Genomic DNA, 17,032 nt, shown 5'->3' on the forward strand with positions numbered 1-17,032 from the left:
AAGTGAAATGAGGTAACATTTCTAAGTAGACTGTAGTGTGAAAAAAGAAGGGAAAGGGGACAGAGAGGGAGCTGCAACTGAATGTTATTACTGGAGAATCATGTTGGGTGTGGGGTTCCAGAGACACAGGATGCTCCAGCATTTTCATTTATTCCTGAGGATCTGTTTCTTTCCTGAGTACGTGTGACTCCCCTGAGCCCTCTGTGCAGCCACGCTTCTATAGACACACAAAACCAGGCAGTGCACTTTCACACGCTATTAACCAGCAGCAGTCGTTTGGACTTGCAAGGAAGTGCAGAAGAAAGAAGTTAGAAATAAGTATCTCAGGAGAAAAAAAATTCCCCAAAACAAAAACATAGGTGGGGAAAAAAACTGATGTTTGAAGGCCATTTTCTTTCTTTTTTTTTTTTTGAAGGCCATTTTCCAATAAGTTTATGGCTCTATAAGTATGAGAAGAACAACTATGACCTAAAAATTCATCAGGATGCTCCACATGTTCTTGCTATATCACTGTGTGCATGTGTGTGCATTGCTTATGTGTGCATGAGCATGCAGATGGGTGCAGACATGTGTGTGCATGTATGTTCATTGCATATGTGTGTTTGTGTGCATACATGTGTGTGTGGGTGTACACATGCATGTGTCTGTATGTCCATGTGTGTGCAGATGGATGTGCACACATGTGTGTTCATTGCATGTGTATGCATGCATGTGTGGGGTGGTGTACACGTACATGTGTCTGTGCACACGTGTACAGATGGTTGTGTGCATGTGTGTGGATAGGTGTGCATGTGTGTGTGTGTTCATTGCATGTGTGTGCATATGTATGTGTGGGGGTGTGCAAGTGTGTGTGGATGGGTGTGTGCATGTGGATGGGTGTGCTCACATGTGTGTGTTCATTGCATTTGTGTGTGCATGTGTGTGTGTGCACACATTTGTGTGTTAGTGCATTGTCAGGTGCCCACAAAATGGAGCCCTATTGTCAGAACAATGCTATTCTCACCGCAGGTATTTCTAAAGGCATCAGAAGCAGTAACAGTGTCACTTGTAGAGAAACCCTGAGCAGAAGTAGAATCAAGTATACGATGAGCCCTGGGAGTCTCCAAGCCACAAGACAGAATGAATTGCCTGCAAGTCAACGCAGATGGCCAAGCAGGCGACACTCCAGGAGTCTCCCTTCAGTAGATCAGCCTGTAAACCCAAGTTCTTTCCACAGATTCGTCTGTTTCTCTTGTGAAGGAAAATGACCCTGTAGCTGAAATGCAGACTTCACACTGCAAGAAAAACAACATCTGGAGCTTTAGCCGGGGGCAAGGCAGGCTAGGCAATGGGCAAGGTCTGGTGGGGACCGACTGTGGGAGTCAGCACTGCACCCCGTGTGCCACACCGACAACATATGTTTCCATGCTAATGAACGCCGGGCTCATTTAGAATAAATTTGCATCCATCAAAGTCAAACAGTGAGCGAATGTTCTGTGGTGTATAAACAGCCCTCGGATGCCCGGGGAGCTTGAACCACATTTCTATCTGACTTCCAGGCACCGTGGAGGGGAGTTGTTGATCACAGTGAGAGCTGGGAGCCACTTTTCCGGGGCACCTGGAGTGGCCTTGTGACTGATGCAGAGGAGCAATGCTGGGAGAGCCTTTGAAGGGATGGGGAAACCAGGCCGGGGGAGGAGATGGAGAACTGAGGCTGGAACCCCCAACCCAAGGAGGAATGAGGTGCCCTTGCTGGCCTCCCGGGTCAGGTCTCACTCTGCCATGGCTTCTGTGAAGCGAGGAGCAGGTTACTTTGTGTATCCAAGCTGGTCTCCTCTTCCGTGAATGGAAAGTTCAATTAGAGGAGCATTTAAGCCACCTGCAGCTACCTAGCCCCCTGGTTTGTGGACACAGGAGGCCTCAGGAGGACCCAGCCCTGCCCACACCTCGATCTCAACCTCCAGGACTGGGAGAGAATAAATGTCTGTTGTTTATAAGCTCCCCTGACTGCAGCTTTCTGTCACAGCAAGCAGAATGGACTAAGATAATCCAAAAACTTAACATATATGTTGTTTGTCTAGCACACATCTCCCACTGGACTGTGACCCTGTAAAGCAGAGGCACAATTAACCAGCTCACCAGTATCGCCCAGGACCTGGCTCCATGCCCACCATGCAATAGATGTGTAGCCATTATTTATCAGATGGACACATAGACAGATGAAAGCCACATTAAACAGTGTGTGGCCTGATGTTCCAGATACCTGAGCTGAACCCAGCTCTTACTAGCTCTTCTCCCCAGTAAGGAAAGAAAGCCCTGAGGTGTACACATCTCGCAAGTCCACCTGCCTTCAGCAAGTCTGTCCTCCTGGCATGGCCTCTCCGACCTGAAGATGGGCTCTGGTTTGAGCTTCTGCCTCGGTTTCTGAACACAACTGCCTTCTCCCTCCTGCACCCAATGGCTCAGAGCTCAGGCTTAATTTCACACCCACAATTAGTAAGATTCATATTCCAGAAGAAAGCTAAATTGTTCATTTGCGTTAACTCCGCACTTGGGACCCATAAGCTCACTGAGAGGAAGCAAAGCCACATTTTGTCTTTTCAGAACGGGCCCTCCGTTTTGCTCCAGGAGGATCTCCCACCCTGGGGACCCAGCTCTCTGTGTCTCACTTAGAAACACAGGATTTTTACGAAAGTCATCTTTCCCGACCAGACATACAGAAATGCAAAGCCATTTTAGCATTGAAATCTTAGGAGGAGAAAAGAAAGGAAAAGTCTATGTATATTTATATAGCTGAATTTTCATTTGATTCTAAGACTGAAATCTATATCAGCTGAAAATATCTCAGTAAATCATATCTCAGAACACACAAGACAGAGCTTCTTTTCTCTGATGAAAATAATTTCTTTGTTCATACTATTGAACATATAATACTTCTTCTAAAGCAGCAAAAACGGACCTCTCTTCAGAAATGAAGATACTCAAGCTGTAATTCATATGACTAAAAGAAAGAAAAAAAGAAAGGGAGGGAGGGGAATGAGAAAGAGAAAGAAAGAAGGAGAAAGGAAGAAGGAAATAAAGAAAGAGCACAGCCCCAAATTCTGAAGCACAGCTGCTAGATTTATAGCAAATGCAGCAACACATTCTAGTAGCTGAAATGACAGTCTCGCTCTGCTGTTGGAATCTGTGCGTGACCGCTGGGCCTGTGTACTTTTAACAGCAAGTTATAAAGCCATTTGTGCAGCTACCAGACCAGGACTTTCTGCCTCATCAGCGGAGACTGAGCCCAGTGGGAGGTGACATCCTGGCAGGAGTTCTGAGGATGGGGTGGGGGGTGGGGTGTGGAGCGAGGAGTCAGTGCCTGGAATGCTTTCTGGGATAAGCTGGTCCTTAGGATCGTGGACCAATCTCATGTGTCCCAGAGCCATGTATTAAAATTGGCTAAAACTCTCAAATCAAATCAAGGCAGCAGGCAGACAGGTAATTCTACACAGGTATCAGTGCGGGAAGGAATTTAAACTCCCTCACAAACCCACACGTGCACAGACACGCACACGTCTTGTCAGATTGCCCATAATGACACCTCAGAAGGGCCTTCGCCTAAAAGTGATTGCAACCGAGCCAGGTAGACGGCAGGATTCAGCAATCATGCCCACACGGCATCAATCGGCATGATGAGTCTTTTACATAATGTGAATCACTGTCTAATTGTGAGTCTGATTGCACCTAACGTCAGCCATCGAAGAAGCAAAGAGTGAAAGGAAATGACAAAAGACCAACCTTTTGTACGTTTTGAAAGGAAAACCATGCCAGCCCCGTGGATTAAGAAGCGGGAAGTTCCCACAGCTCAGCACACAGAGTCCTGACACGACAGAATGAAGGACCTACCAGAAAAGCATCTCATCCACCCAGAGGCACAGACTCTCTAGGAACTGCCACCTGCTGCAGGATAGGGTGTGATGGAGACCCCAAGTGTCCACACCCAGCAGACCCGGGTCCCAACCCTGCTCGGTCACCTCCTGCCTTGTTCACCTGAGTGGTCTCATCTCAGTTTGATGTGGAGAATAAAAAGGATTAAATGAGGTCCTACCACAGACCCGAAACAAAGTGTGGGTGGTTGATCCTCAGCAAATATTAATTACAATCCTTGTCCTTTGTGAAAATTAAGTCCATTTATGAACATACTAGTCAGAAGATCAATAATAAGTTCTCAATCCTCCTCACCTCCTCTGCCGTTGAGGACACCAAAGTCCAGTCTTCCTTTTGGTCTGTTGCAGAGGCAGCAACTTTGGGGCACTATGGCATTTGTGTCCAATTGGCACCACCTTCAGGAACCACTAGTACCTTCAGGAACCTTCAGTACCTTCAGGAACCACCACCAGGCAAACAAGATGCCAGAAGGAGGAGCAACATCATGGGCCACTGGCCAGCACCTCCCATCCCAAGCTAACACCCAATAATGGTGGGTCTGGGCTGGGAGGAAGGTCAGTGGCCATTGTTTTTGGTTCTGATTGTGTCCTGCACCCAAAGATCCACCCCAGTGGGAGCTGTAGTGGGTGGAGGAGACACCAGGGGCCTAGGCAACAGCACTGTTTCCCACGTGGTTGCCATGGAGATTTGCCCTCCAGATCCTTTTTAGGGAGGACTCTATACCCCACTAGAAAAAGTAGGGTCAGCAGGCAGCCTTAGCAATGACCTTTCCCCCAGGTCACAGTATCCTGGAGGAGCCTCCATCAGGTGGCAGAGCACCCAGTCACACCCAGGAAGCCCTGGGTCAAGCCAAGTAATTTGGTGTGCACTTGCTGGCCAGACACTATTCAAGCACCAGCCATCCACAGCAGCCATGCATCACTAACTTGATGGCAACAATTGCACAGGAGTCCACATGCTTCATCAGGTGTTGAGAGTGTGAGCCACCTGAAGCCCAACATGGGTCAAAACCCCTGTGCTCCACACACCTGTGGGAGTCACCAAAAGAGAAATTAGATTACATACAAACAATCCACCTGATTATGTGGGTGACTTGGGTAGGATTTTGCAGGTCTTACGAGATTAAATATATATTGTTCTGGGGACTTCCCTGGCAGTCCAGTGACTAAGACTCCATGCTCCCAACGCAGGGGGCTTAGATTCCATTCCTGCTCAGGAAACTAGATCCCATGTGCTGCAACTAAAGATCCCACATGCAAAACAAGACCTGGCACAGCAGATAAATAAAAATAAATATTTAAAATTTTTAAAAAGTATATGTCATCCTATGCTTCTGTTTCCACAGAAACATACTAAATAGCAGGATTGTGTACAGTGGTGTGTATGGGATTAGGCGACAGTGTACTAGCTGTGTTGGTGTGTATCTCAGGCATCTGGGGCTGCTGTAACACGAAGCCACAGTCTGGGGGCTCAAACAACAGAAGTCTGAGGCTGGTGTCAGCAGGGCTGGATCCTGATAAGAGCACTCTTCCTGGTGTAGCTGGCCTCCTCTTTGCTGAGTCTTCAGAGGTTGAGAGAGAAAACCAGCTATCAGTATCTCCTCTTATAAGGACACTAACCCTACTGGGGTGGGGCCCCACCCTTGTGACTTCATTCAGCCTTAGAGGCCTCAACTCCAGATACAGCCACAGGATTAGGGCTTCAGTATATGAACTGAGGTGGTGGCGGAAGGAAGGGGTGGGACATGAAGCTTCAGTCCATACAGTCTGTGACCTGTATGAGCTGGAGCAGACAAGTTAATACCTTCAGGCTTTTGTCAAAGCTGCCACAATGACATTTGTCTGCCTCGTAGGGTTTCTGTGAGGATCAAGTAAATATACATGAAGGTGACATTGCAACCTGTTAGAATCCACAAATATCTCCTAAGTAAGAATGAAAGAAGGGCTTCCCAGGTGGTGCTAGTGGTAAAGAATCAGCCTGTAATGCAGGAGACATAAGAGAACTGGGTTTGATTCCTGGGTAGGGAAGCTCCCCTGGAGGAGCGCATGGCAACCCACTCCAGTCTTCTTGCCTGGAGAATCCCATGGACAGAGGAGCCTGGAGGGCTACAGTCCATAGAGTTGCAAAGAGTTGGACACGACTGAAGCAACTGAGCACACACACAAGAACAAAAGGAACTGTCAGCTAGATACACGATGTGAGCAGCTCAGCCATGCGGGACCAGATCGTTTATTAGTCAGAATCTTTCTGCCCTTCTAAGAAGAAAGCAAATGGCTATAGAAGAAAAATCATCTTTTTTAAAAAAAGCCAGGGTAACAGCATGAACCCTCCCTCATCAGTTTCCCACATTTCCTTCCAGACAATGAGAAACAAGGCCAGACGCCCATTAAAATTCTAACAATGACAACAAAGTTCACTTGGGGAAGAGCGGCTGGAGTCGTTTCAGGAGCTTCACAACCTACATTGAGAAAAGAGGAGCTTCCATCTAATGAGGACACACAGCTAATCCCATGTCTCTGACACTCCGCTGAGATTTGGTTATAAATACTTTGCATGTTTGTGAAGGGCAAGATCTGCAGACAGTGCTTTTGAGATCGTCTCTGTGAGCATAACCTTTTTTGGGAAGTGGCTGCTTCTCAAATGCGCCCCTATCTGTCCCAGGGATTCCTCCCAGTGTCACCTTATCTGTGCATTTAGACGAGATCAGGCCTGTTTCTCACCCACGGGGCTCCATGCTCCCTGCTACAGAAAATGATGGATGGATCCCACGAGCAAAAGGAAGCCAGTGTCCTAAACCAGATTCCAGGAACTTCGGCTCAGAGTCTGTCAACAAGCCCAGCAACGCAGAGAGCGGGGCGGAGAGTCGGGCAGAGATCCCATGCTACGTGCACATCTGACCCTTAAATCTGAGTCCCCTGCCTGTGCTGTGCCGGCCCGCTCCAGAAAAGCTCAGAGAGACTGTCCCAGTTGTTTTTCACTAACATGGAGCACCGGCTTACTTAAACAGAGTGTTACTGAACTAAGGCCCTGAAAGTAGCTGTGTTTCCCACTCAAACTCATTAGAAAGCTAAATAATTTATAAGTTATGTTTACTTTTTTTCCTGTTCATGATAATTTAATCATATGAAGAAGAAATAAGCTGGGTCCCCTATGGAACCTCTATGGAGGTTCTATGGAAGCTCTATGCCCCACATAGAATAGATGGCATTTCAGGTTTTAGAAGCAGAGAGCAAGTTCCCATGATCCTGAACACTTGCAAATGGTATTGACTTGGGGCTCAATTTCAGTTTCAGTGAGGAAATGGGGGAGCCACGAGCAGGAGCCTCTCTCAATCTTCAGGACCCTGATGATAGAGGACAGAAAGGGACCTCCACTCCCCTCCCCTGCAGCCCCTGGCCCATGAAGCTCCCTCATGGGTGCCCCAAAACCCTGGTCATCAGGATGGGTAACATTTTCACACAATGTTTTTAAAATATTTCAAAATTCAAGCAAAAATGTCCATGATGAACAAAAAAAATCAAAACTGTAAGTAAAAATAGGATCTGACAGTGCTGTTCTGAGCCGAATGGAAGCCAGAGGCAACAAGACATGAGCCCCCATGTGTGAGTGTGAGTGTGTGTGTGTGCGTGCGCACATGTGTGTGTGTGTTGTCAGGAATTTTTTCAGTGGTTGATTTTTTTCCAGAACCTTAAGGTAATGAAAGCTATTGAAAAATTGAAAAGTGGGTGTGTTAAATCTCACAGCATTATGTGAAGTTTAAATGTTTTATTTACATAAGAAAATAATGTATTAGAATTTTTACCTTCCTGCCATGAATGGAGGGCTGCCAGTGCAGGAGACCCAGGTTCAATCCCTGGGTCAAGAAGATCCCCTGTAGAAGGGAATGAAACTCATTTCAGTTTTCTTGCCTGGAAAAGTCCATGAAAGAGGTGCCTGGCTGGCTACAGTCCGTGAGGTCACAAAAAGTTGGACACAACTGAGCAACTAACACACATGAATGGAAGCAAGTGCATTCAATCATATTTTCAAAATTGCTTCTTTGCTTCTCTCATTCTCAATTGAGAGAACTGCCTTGTTGCCAGTTTCTCTGGACCAGGTAATAATTCCACATTTCCTTAAGCTGACTTTCATTTATTAAACTTCTTTTCCATTTCTTGAGTTAGTGTTCCACCGTGACTTGTTTTGTGGAAAAAAAAAAAATTTTTTTTTCTGAATACCGCTTCCAAATTTAGATCAGATTTTACAGGGCAGGATTCACAAATGAGTTTTAGAAGATCCAAGCATGATGCTGGTTTTATATTACAAATTATCGGCAAGGCAGGCTGCTGAAAACCAATGATTTCTGATGAAATCTGTCCAGGATTTAGCCTGTCAAGATATTCAGAGGTGAGACAGTGTCTGCTTTTTGAAAATCAGATGTATTCAAGCAGAACAACTTATTTATAGTTAAAAATTCAAAATCTGAAGATAGTTGGTTTAATTTGGCATTTCTCCATTTCAATGTGAAATGGGGACATTTTATAATCTCCCAAATTTCGATTTGATAACCGTGTTTCCTGTAATAATTGATGCCCTCATCTGATGAATCATACATTTCCAATCTCTTTCCTTTGCATTTATTTTCAAATGCAGGAAGAATATTCATGTCTTTTACTAAAGTTTTCAATTCATCAAACATACTTTCAAAGTCTCATTTGGTTTTATTCACACGACTCACTGGAAATGAGGTCTGAAAAGAAGTCAGTTTTGGAAGTATTATTGATGACTTTGCTTTCATTAACACCAAGTGGTGGTGGTGGTTTAGTTGCTAAGTTGTGTCCGACTCTTGCGACCCCAATGATGTGAGTCTTGATGCTCTTAATTTTCAATATATTTTCACCTACTTTATTATTGGGGGGAAAAATTAATCATTAAAAAAATGTATAACTCCCATGATATAAATTTCTCTTGTTGATGAATACAGCTTATTCTAATCCAACTCTCCCTGAATATTTCAGACTTAACCTATTATCCCACCTAAATGTAAGTGATGTGCTTTTACATCCTAAAGAATGAATCTCTAATGGTGTAATTTCATGCTCCATGACCCTTTTCCCCTGCCCCCCGAGTGGAAGAGAGTGTTTCCTGGGACATTCCTCGAATCTAATTCTTTATTCTAAATAATGAAGGGAAAAGGTGCTCAGTGACCTGGGGAGGTCTTGCTGGGGCAAGGACTGGAAGGAGCATTAATTTACACCACTGTATTAGTTCCCTAGGGCTGCTGTAACAAACTATACAGACTTGTAGTAGCGTATATGGAAAAGGCAATGGCACCCCACTCCAGTACTCTTGCCTGGAAAATCCCATGGATGGAGGAGCCTGGAAGGCTGCAGTCCATGGGGTCGCTAAGGGTTGGACACGACTGAGCGACTTCACTTTCACTTTTCACTTTCATGCATTGGAGAAGGAAATGGCAACCCACTCCAGTGTTCTTGCCTGGAGAATCCCAGGGACGGGGGAGCCTGGTGAGCTGCCGTCTATGGGGTCGCAGAGTCGGACACGACTGAAGCAACTTAGCAGTAGTAGCTTATAACACCAGACACTGATGCTGTCACAGGTCCACAAACCAGAAGCCATAAATCCTGCTGTCCGCAGTGCTGGCTCCTTCTGGAGGCTCTCAGGGAGGCTTCTTGCTGCCTCTTGCAGCTCCAGACATCTTTTGGCTTACAGATATATTCCTCTATTTCTGCCTCTGCCTTCACATGGCTTTTCCTCATGTGTCTGTGTGTCTGCTTTTCTGTCTCTCTTGAGAGCACCTGTCACTAGCAAGTCCTTAGGAAAGATGGCACTAGAAAGAGTCTTACATTATAGTTAAAAGGCTATCTATGCAGGGCTAGTATCTATGGTGTTCCTGCTGAGTTGGAAAGTAAGGAGAGGTGTCCACTTCTGGGCAAAATCAGTGCATTACTTTGGAAAATTATGAGCAGGAGCACAAAAATAAGAAATATTAAAGGGGTTTCCTGGTGGTCCAGTGGTTAAGAATCCGCCTGCCAATGCAGGAGATACGGGTTTGATACCTGATCTGGGAAGATCCCACATGTCGTGGAGCAGCTAAGTCTGTGCACTCCAACTACTGAGCCTGCGCCCTAGGGTCCAAGAGCCCCAGCTACTGAAGCCCATGCACCCAAGGGCTCATGCTCCACAAGAGAAGCCACTGCAATGAGAAGCCCGTGCACCACAGCTAGAGAATAGCCCCACCCTCCACAAGTAAAGTCCACACGTAGCAATGAACACTCAGCACAGTCAAAAATAAATTAAAAATTTTTTGATCTTATTGTTTTAAAAAAAGGAAGCATTAAAGGCCAGTTCATGCACCACCTATGAAATACTCTTGTTAAAATGTTGGAGCTGAATATGCCCAAGATGCTATGAAGCACTATCCGATGGTGCTTTCTGCAGAGAGGGAAATGGTCCACATCTGTGTGCCAGCGGAGCAGCCACTGGATTGTGTGGTTAAAACACTTGATATGTGGCTAAAGAACAGAATTCTTAATGGTATCTACTTTTAGTTCATTTAAATTCAGATAGCTACCTGTGGCTGGCAGCCCTCAAGCAAGCTCCCACTGATGGGAAGTATGGGGACACAGGAGCCATCAAAGGGCACAGCAAGGAAGCAAAAAGACACAGCCAGACTGCAGGTGCACCAAGGCTCTCCAGAAAGACAGAACCCAGAGGATGCGCCTCTCTAGGAGAGAGATGCGTGTTAGGAGATTGGCCCATGTAATTAAGAGGGCTAGGAATTCTGAAACCTTCAGGGTAAGCTGGCTGGAGAACCAGGGAGGAGCCACACTGCAGCTCACATCTGAAGGCCACCAGCTGGCAGAATGCCCTTTTGTTCCAGAAAGTGAAAGTGTTTGTTGCTCAGTCCCATTCAACTCTTTGCGACCCCATGGACTGTAGCCGGCCAGGTTCCTCTGTCCATGGGATTCTCCAGGCAAGAATACTGGAGTGGGTTGCCATTCCATTCTCCAGGAGATCTTCCCAACCCAGGGATCGAACCCAGGTCTCCTGCATTACAGGTGGATTCCTTACCATCTGAGGGAAGCCCAGGAAGGCCTATCTTTTTCTTCCACTCAGGCCTTCAGCTGATTAGATGAGGCCTACCCAGTTTACATTTAAATCTTAGTCTAATCCTAAAAGCACCTTCACAATAATGTCTTGATTTTAGTGCATGTCAAGAGTCATTTGCATTGATAAGTGTGGAGCTAATAATTAGTTTAGAATTTTAGTTAATATTCCTTCTATCTGTTGTCCTTTTGCTCTTGTAGCATCAACAGAGATAGAACCAAATGAGAGTGATTTGGCAATTCAGTAGACATTGTACAGATATGAGGCTGGCAAATAATTTAAGTGGGACTAAATATCCAGGGGTATAATTTATCTTAGAATATTCTTAATAAGTTAAATAGAAAAGCAAATGTTTGAATCTATTGAGGAAAAAGAAAACAATAAAATTGAATAAAAGCTTAAAAAAAACTCCGTCACAGACTACCCAGAATAATATTTGACCAACTATCTTGCTCCCCCATAGCCCAGCCAAGTTTACACATGAAATTAACCACTCCTGGGGTCTTCTTCAGGCCAGCGGCAGGGAGGAAAAGGCAGAACTGGGCAGGTACAATTCTGGATTCAGAGAACCTTGGTGGATATATGGGCCTGGTCAGATCCTGATCAAAGAGGTCCACTGCAAAAGGATACTGCTGGGACAGTGGAGGAAACTGGACTGTGGCCTGGGCATTAAGTAACAACAAGAAGTATCCTTAACTGTGTTAAGCATGTAATAGCATCAGCAGAGAATGTCCATATTGTTTAAAGATGCAGAGTAAAGTAGGAGGTGTTGTAATGATCTTCCATCAGAATCTCATTAAAATAATCCCATAAGGAAAAAAAAAAAACAAATGAAGCAAATACGGCAAAAAGGCTTCCCAAGTGGAGCTAGCTGTGAAGAACTCACCTGCCAATGCAGGAGACATAAAGGATGCAGGCTCAATCCCTGGGTGGGGAAGATCCCCTGAAGGAGGGCATGGCAACTCACTCCAGTATTCATGCCTGGAGAATTCCACGGACAGAGGAGCCTGGGGGGCTACAGTCCTTGGGGTCACAAGGAGTCAGACATGACTGAGCAACTTAGCACGCATGCACGTAGCAAAACCTGGAAATGTGTTGAGATTCTGTGATGGTCTGTGAGGCTGCATGACACTCTCCTCTCTGCTTTGGGTACCCTTGCAAATTCACATAACACATTTTCAGAAGGTGAATTGAAGTGTTATTTGGACCCTGTGGTTAGAGGATCCACACTGAGCATAAATGTATTTGCTAAACTAGTGCTTTTTATCAATATTTTCATGGATCCTCTCACTGTTCTTTTTTTCTATCTGAAATTCATGACTGGAAATAGCAAGCCTGTTTTCTCTCTCTCACCACATAAAAGCAATCGGATTTGGAATTATGTTAATACAGTTTGCCCGAGTTGGAGGGAAAGCATTTGCAAATTCCCACTGTGAGACTATCTCTAAATATTAGTAAAACATTAGGTGGCCACAGAACACACGTGGAGGATTTTGAAGTGTGTTAACGGCGGGCTCATGAGCAACTGGCTACTTTGGCTGAAAGATGTTCCGGGGATATTTTTTCATCTTCATTTGTGTTTTATTCAGAACTCCAAGAATAAAAAAGCAGCACTATATGTAAGTCCTGGAACACTTGGTCCTTTCCCTGAACACACCATGATTTTGGCAATCTGAAAGGGAAGTCACAGTCCTAAAGTTTCACATGGAGCTGTGAGCATGAAATTTATTTTAATGTTTCTAAGTAGCATGTGTACAAATGAGGTTTGCAGTTAGGGATGCTCATATTTTTCCCAAACCTCTCATTCATATATGTGGGTTTTTTTTAATGTTTTCTAATACTCTAAAAGGAAAAAAGAGAGATATTTTTCTTTAAAATCAAAGTCTCTTCTCAGTAATAAATTTTCACTTTAGAACTCAGTAGGGTTTCTCATGAAAGGAAATGAAACAGTTTTGTCTTTCTGTCTTAGTGAACAGGAGATTTCCCAAAGAGTCTACAAGTCATAATTAAACCAGTAAAAACCCCACAGTGGAAATCTATGTAAACACATATCCCTGTGTTTGATCCAAGCCAAAGTTCACCAGTTAGGTGGTTGTCTAGACATAAATGTTCTTTGTGTGGCATCATTGCATCTGGAAGAAAAACGAAAACTCTAGCTAGAGCCTGTCCAAGCAGAGACAACTGCAATGATATTCCAACTGAGGAAGTGACACCAAAGACCCTGGGAGACACAGCCCTTGTTCCCCTCCACCCGACCCTCCACACCTAGCTGGTGACTCTTCTTTGATTGCCGCCACGTCTGGACACGGACCTGCAGTGCCTGTCTTGTTTGCGTGCGGAGTAGTAATTGCTGATAACATCGATGCAGCTGGTGAAGAGCTCAGAATTGATCACTGCCATGCCGATCCAGGCCAGTGTCCTGTTCACAATGGGCTCTGCCCCCCAGGCTGGCTCCCCAGTCTCAGGACTCAGCCTCTCCTGTGGGATGGGGCTCCCTCTACGCTCTGGGGGCTTTCTTTGTTAATGGAAATGAATGCCAAACCGCTGAAAAGAGGGCCTTGTGGCATAACTCCTGGCACAGTCTGATTTCAAACTTCTAGAGAATTCCTATTGAAAACTTCTGGCAAATACCTATTGACAACTTCTAGCAAATTCCTTTTTCAAGCAGTCAGAAATCCCCTTTCGGCAGGTAATGCAGACACCTCAACCAGGTTGGTGCCAGCTGCACGGAGTCCATGAAGAACGTTTAACCAGCAGAGTCAGAAAATGAAACTGAGAAGAATCAGGTCTTTCATTCGGAACACATTCCTCCTGTCGGATGGATTTTCAAACATGCGATCATTTTTCATCAGGCCAATTTCCACAACAGGCAAAACAGATTCAGTGCCCACCTGGGGATGTTGCTGAGTTGTCCAAGAATATATGTATGTCATTTGTAGCCTCCAGCAACGAACTGACCACTTCACTTGCTCTCCTGGTGACTGCTGGAGGACCAACAGAGTGAAGCAAGCAGGCTGTGCCTTGATCATCGTCCTGACAACATGCGTGGGGGAAACCAGAGCTCTCTCCCCGAGTGAGAATCGGTGGTCTGATGAGCAGAGGCCTGCGCACCTACCAGACAGACACAGAGGCCCAAGCACTGCTAGACTAACAGCAAGATGGAGAGTAACCTGGGTTTTAAAGCAAACCCACTGGTGCTGCTGTTGTTGTTCAGCCGCTCAGTCATGTCCAACTCGTTGCAAACCTGTAGACTGCAGCACACCAAGCTTCCCTGTCCTTCACTATCTCCCAGAGTTTGCTCAAACTTGTCCATTGATTCGGTGATGCCATCCAGTCATCTCATCCTCTGTCGTCCCCTTCTCCTCCCGCCTTCAATATTTCCCAGCATCAGGGTCTTTTCCAATGAGTCAGTTGTTCACATCAGGTGGCCAGAGTATTGGAACTTTAAGCTTCAGCTGACCTCTTTCCAAAAACAAAACTGTTGGGTCACAAGCTGCCCTTTTAAAAACATGGAAATGCCATATGTGGGTCATTCAGTCCTAGGACATGGAATGAAGCCTGAATTGTGAGGTGTGCTAAATGGACCGCCTCTCATCACCACCCTGCGAGCAAGGCAGCGTTCCTATAGGTGGCTGGTGTGTCACACAGAGTTAAGGCTTAAAGGTAAGGACACGTTAGGAGGAGGAACATCAGAACAGACGCAGGTCTGTAGTCATGGGACACATGAGTGAGGACCCCACGCTCCCTCCCCCGGCTCTGGCTCCTCCTGAGCCAGGGCTGGTCCACCCTGGGTGTGAGTGGTCCAAAGTTCAGGGAAGGACGGACAGGAGGCTGAAATGGGATCTGGACTGGGAATCACAGGGGTGCCTCAGCTCCCAGCCATCAGTTTCCAGTAAATAAAAATAAATGTAAAGTCCTACTCCCACTTTTATGTACTCTTAAGAGCTTTCTTTTTATGGTTTTGCTTCCATCAGTGTGTGTGTGTGCGCGCGGGCACGCGTGTGAGACTGGAGTGTGTGAAGACAGAGATTAATGGCTCTCCTGCAGATCAAGGCCCCGCTATTAGCTCGCCTGCGCCCGAGCCACCACATCACTCATCTAAAACACCTTATAATAGTCTGATTGAATGGGAGGGTGATTTTTATGATGTGAGTTAAATGGAAATTAGGGTGATTTTTGAAACTCTAACATATGGCCCCTACTGATTACTTTTCCCAACAAATTTTTCATGTGGTCATAATCGAAATTTAAATAAGAGTCTTTGGGGGGAAAAAGCCGGTGTATGAATGCCCTGTGCCCTCAGGCCTCCTAGGAGGACAATAAAAACCAAATTTCCTGAAGTCGAAGGAAAATGCGAGGCAAGTGGAAAATTAATGGTCAGGAAAAAAACACCTCCAGAAAAAAAAAAAAAAAAAAACTCCCTGCAAATGTCTTTCCTAACAATAGTTTTCAGCCAGAATTGACAAGAGAGAGTGGAGATTTTCTGATAAGGCTGCAACCAGATCTGCAGAGCTTTGTGAGGCAATCAGCCCAAACCCTGACATAAAGCGGCTTTAATTGAGGGCACGTCCCTTCTAGATCATGCCTCCTGATACAATGCATGTGGTGAAAACGTTCCTAAACCATCTACACGGTCTTTCTCAGTCTAAAACCACCTCTTTTTAAATTACAAAAGAAACACGTGCACACTGTGGACATTTTTGAAAACGCACAAAAGTATAGAAGAAAAGATAAAAAATAGAGATATATTAATAAAAGCCCAAGACCCAGAGGTACAAGCTGTGAGTAGCTATTACCATCTTCATATTCTCTAGTCCTTTTTTTAAAAAAAAAATATGCCTTCCTAATCTAAAGTATTTGAGATTGTGCTGCTAGTCAATGTAGTCTGCTCCTTCTCACTTAATTTCATAGGCTCCACATTTTCCAATGCTGTTAAAGACTCTTCATAAAATCCTTTGTAAAACCATAACAACACATGACTGTCCACAGTGTCCACCATCTGCATGGGTGCCACGCTTTCACAATTGCATTTGTAATTTCCCTTCTCTACTACCAAATACCTAGGACTAATTTAACAAAATGTGAAAGTGAAAGTTAGTCACTTAGTTATGTCCGACTTTTTGAGACACCAAAGACTGTAGCCCACCAGGCTTCTCTGTCCATGGGGATTCTCCAGGCCAGAATACGGGAACACATTGATTAAAGAAATTGTATTCTTTTTCTTAAGATCAGAGGCAGTTTGGTAGCTGTTACTTAAATGCCCAAATACTGGAAGGGATGGAAATTTTCAACGTCTTTGGAGAAAGATAGGGGTTGAACACCAGGAATTAAGTCTTAATTTCAGGTGTGCAGCAACGAGATTCAGAATATATATCTTCTTTTTCAGACTCTTATCCATTATAGGTTATCACAAAATTTTGAACATAGTTCCCTGTGCTATATAGTAGGTCCTTGTTGTTAAATCAAATATACTGTAATTTTTAAAAAATGAAAGGAAAGAAATTGTCTTTTCAAGCTATATGGGAAGGTTTGATCATTTTAATATAGCACATTCCCAGGGATTTTAATAGATCACCTATGTAATGTGTTGTACCTGTGAAAAGAAAGACACCTTCTGTGACCAAGGCAGGGAAAGGCTCCGCGGTGTGTTGGGATCCTGGAGATTGCTCTTGAGTAGGGGTTGGGGGCGGGGTGGAGTAAGGTGCAGGGTTGGCCCCTTACTCCTCCTCAGCGACTGGGGTTTTAAAGGGCCACAGGGACCATGCAAAGGCTGAGTATCTTGCTCATCACAGGAGGTGCTTGGGACAGTCCTGCTGCTGTGCTTACAGCTGCCAATAACAAGCCTAGCAGCTATCCACCACAGTGCAATGTAGTTATTATAATAACATAGTCAATGATGGTATGGCTGCTGCTAAAAATATAGTTATTACAATACTATAGTTATTAGTGATACAATGCTAATAATAATGTCAATATTATAACATAGCTATTAACAGTATACTATAATACATAATAT

This window comes from Bubalus bubalis, chromosome 14, assembly GCF_019923935.1.
Source record: "Bubalus bubalis isolate 160015118507 breed Murrah chromosome 14, NDDB_SH_1, whole genome shotgun sequence".
Lineage (NCBI taxonomy): Eukaryota > Metazoa > Chordata > Mammalia > Artiodactyla > Bovidae > Bubalus > Bubalus bubalis.